Below are 4176 nucleotides of genomic sequence, written 5' to 3' on the forward strand. Positions count from 1 at the left end.
AGGTTGTTTAGATTCTTTGCTAGACGACTCACAATCTTTTCTATACGGATATATGGTTTCAAAGAAGTCAGCATTATCTGATTCAATTACCATATTCACCTGAATGTCGGGATTTTCGATTTGTGAACCGAAAATCGATATGCCTTACTATTTGTGGCATATCCTATGAAAACACAATCAACGGTTTTAGGTCCTATTTTACCCTTTTGGGTTTAGGAACTTGCACCTTGGCTTTACACCCCCACACTTTGAAGTATTCCAAATTGGGCTTCCTTCCTTTCCACTTTTCGTATGGAATAGATTTTGTTTTGCTATGGGGCACTCGATTGAGTATTCGGCTAGCTGTTAGAATAGCTTCCCCCCACAAGTTCTGGGGTAAACCAGAACTTATTAACAGGGCATTCATCATTTCTTTCAGTGTTCTATTTTTCCTTTCCGCAATTCCGTTTGATTGTGGCGAGTAAGGGGCAGTTGTTTGATGAATAATGCCATATTCCAAACATATTTGTTCAAAAGGAGATTCATATTCACCGCCCCTATCACTCCTTATCATTTTAATCTTTTTGTTAAGTTGAGTCTCAACTTCAGTTTTGTACTGCCTGAATGCTTCAATTGCTTCATCTTTACTATTAAGTAAATAAACGTAGCAATACCGCGTACTATCGTCAATAAAAGTTATGAAGTACTTCTTTCCACCGCGAGATGGGATTGACTTCATGTCACAAATATCTGTATGGATTAAGTCTAAAGGACTTGAATTCCTTTCAACTGACTTATAAGGATGTTTAACATACTTAGATTCAACACAGATTTGACATTTTGATTGATTGCATTCAAACTTAGGCAATACTTCCAAACTAATCATTTTTTGCAAGGTTCTATAATTGACATGTCCTAAACGTGAATGCCATAAATCATTTGACTCAAGCAAGTAAGACGAAGCAGAAACTTTATTATTATTAGCAACGACCATTACATTCAATTTGAAAAGGCCCTCTGTGAGGTAACCTTTTCCTATGTACATCTCGTTCTTACTTATTACAACCTTTTCAGAAACATAAACACACTTAAAACCGTTCTTCACTAGAAGTCCGGTAGATACTAGATTTTTCCTAATTTCAGGAACATGACAGACGTTGTTGAGAGTCACCACCTTGCCAGAGGTCATCTTCAGCAGTATCTTTCCATAACCTTCAATCTTGGCCGTTGCAGAATTTCCCATATATATGGTCTCGTCGGGCCGGCGGGGAGCATATGAAGCAAAGGCTTCTCTAACGACAAACGTGGCGAGTGGCGCCGAGTCAATCCACCACTCTTTCGGATTTCCCACTAGGTTGCACTCGGACAACATAGCGCACAAGTCATCAACCTCCTCGTTTGTTTCAACCATATGCTTTGACCCTTCTTCTTTTCCTTTTCGGAGCACGACAACCGCAGCTTTGTGTCCGATTTTTCCACAATTGTGGTAGTTTCCCTTGAATTTCTTCTTGTTGGGATAGTTCCTTGGTCCCGATGCCTTTTTCCTCTTTTTTGATTATTTGGGGCGAGTTTCAACAATATGTGCTCCCCATGGTTGATCTCCCATTTGCCTTCTTCTCCATCACGCTGCCTTGTTATCTTCCTCGATTCTCAACCGGACGATGAGATCTTCCAGTGTCATCTCCTTTCGCTTGTGTTTCAAGTAATTTTTGAAGTCCTTCCATGAAGGAGGCAACTTCTCTATCACTGCCGCAACTTGAAACGCCCCACTAATCACCAAACCTACAACAAACAATATGTAAGTAATAGCGCACTGAATACTTTCGACAAAGGTATTAATTAGATTTATACCTTCAGCGAGGAGATCGTGGATGATAACCTGCAACTCTTGAACTTGAGTAACAACAGACTTGCCATCTACTATTTTGTAGTCCAGAAACTTGGCGACGATAAACTTCTTTAATCCAAAGCATCTTTCTGTTTTATATTTCTTTTCCAACGCATCCCATAGTTCTTTTGATGTTCCCACATTACTATAGACGTTGTAAAGATCATCCTCCAGTCCGCTAAGAATATAATTCTTGCACAAAAAATCTGAGTGCTTCCATGCCTCAGTTACAACAATACGTTCATTCTCAGGTGTTGATTCCGGCAAAACCGGAACGACCTCCTTAATAAACTTTTGGAGGCTTAAAGTAGTTAAATAGAAGAACATCTTTTGTTGCCATCGTTTGAAATCAATTCCGGTGAATTTTCCAGGCTTCTCTGCCGGAGCCGGTGCTGGTGCAGTACGACTGGAGGACGCAGCATTGCTCGTAGAACCAACCACGGGGTTGGTGTGGCAGTAGCAGTAGCATTCAAATTTGGAGTCATGTCTCCCATTTCTGTCGCAAACGAAACAACAGAAAACTTTAATAAACGGTGAAGTTTTTAAATCTTCGAACCGAATCAGTTTTGACAGCAACAAATATAATACACAACGGTGAAGATTTTATTTCTTCAAACCGAATCAAGTTTACACAAACAGATTTAAAAAAACTTGAAACAGAATGCAGTAAATTGTATGTTGTATACTTGATGAAGTTTTTATATCTTCAAATCAAGTACCCAAATGAGTAGAAAGTTATGAAAACTTTAATCTCAACCGGAGTAGAAAATCCGAAGATTTTAGTCTCCAAACAACATACAAGTTCGTTACACCCAAACAGCAAACATACACGTTTCCTTTTTTTTTTAATTTTACGAAAGCAATTGTTTTATGTTAAAGAAAAACACTTTTTTTCTTTTTTCTTTTTTGATAACGTTTCGTAAACGTTAAACAAGAACAAATGAACACCGAAATAATTATTAAATTCCTTAAGCTTGTTATCAAACCTGTGTTCAAAATCAGAAAACAGAAACCAACAACTGGAAACGAAAAAACCAGAAACTGGAAAAATAATGCAGAAAGTAAGAAAATATCCGAGACCACAGAATTCACTGTGTGTCCTTAAGGAATTTAATCCCCTCACTGTACCCGAGGTTATGGATTACTTCCTCCCAGGATAAAACGGATATACCTCGCGGAGAGTGGCGGTACCTCAAACGCCTACGACTTCGACGAACTCAAATTTGGCAACGAAACACACTAAGACTCGATAGTTTTATTTTACGGAAAAAGAATGTGAAATTTGCCATGCGGAAAAAATTTCGGTAGTCGAAAAATGAGATATTGCTCGGTTTATATAGCCTCGAAAATAAATGAGATATTGTCTGGGAATATGGGATTTAAACAAAAAAAAAATAATTTTAATTACCAATTTAATTAATTACCAATTAATATTTTCGGCGGAAATAAACAAAATTTCCGAAAAAATGAAGTTGGGAACGTTGGAAATTCAAATTTGGTCCAAAAAGATTATCAATAAAAAATCGGATCATTTGAAGTTTAAATAAATTTGGTCCAAAAAGATTATGAATCCGAAGCGACAACAACGGCACGAGGGGGGTCCCTCTTTTCAACGACAACAATTTCCGAATAAGTGTTTTCTAAAATAAGCACATAACTTTCCCTTTCTACCACCAATGTGGTACAAAGCTCCTTTTCAAAGGAACTTTGCTCTAAACTTCATTTTCCTTCCATTGTCTTTTTTCCTCCATTTCTCATTCACACCAACTTAGCTAGCTTCAATCATTAACTAGCTTTAACAAAGACTTGGTAGAAGATCATGTGTTCTTGGTCATATTTATTAATCGCCATGAGTTGTTGCAGCAGCCTGCAAGTTATTATTTATTAGTGTGAAGAATTGAAGAATATTTTACCACAAACAATACAAAAAAATGAAGCGGAATATCTTGGGAATAATGAAAAAAGGGATCTCGTGAAGATTGTAAGCTTAAAGATTAATTCAAGGATTTGATAGCAAGATTTACCAATGATATTTTTTTTATAACATTACTGACATGGAAACATCTAATATGCATCGAAGCAGAAAAGATAAGAGAACCATGGGAGCAAGAACAAAAGGTAACAATGGGTGCATATCAATATCCAATCCAAACACTCAAACGACTCTACTTTTATAGATAGCCCGCAATTTCAACATAACCAACTCAGAAAAATTTTGTTCTGCTAGAGTTAAGTAGCAGAAACTTTATATAGTCTGTTCCATCTAAGAAATGAACTTGCATCTGCATATTATTCAGGACAAAAGTACT

This window comes from Lycium ferocissimum, chromosome 7 (assembly GCF_029784015.1).
Source record: "Lycium ferocissimum isolate CSIRO_LF1 chromosome 7, AGI_CSIRO_Lferr_CH_V1, whole genome shotgun sequence".
Lineage (NCBI taxonomy): Eukaryota > Viridiplantae > Streptophyta > Magnoliopsida > Solanales > Solanaceae > Lycium > Lycium ferocissimum.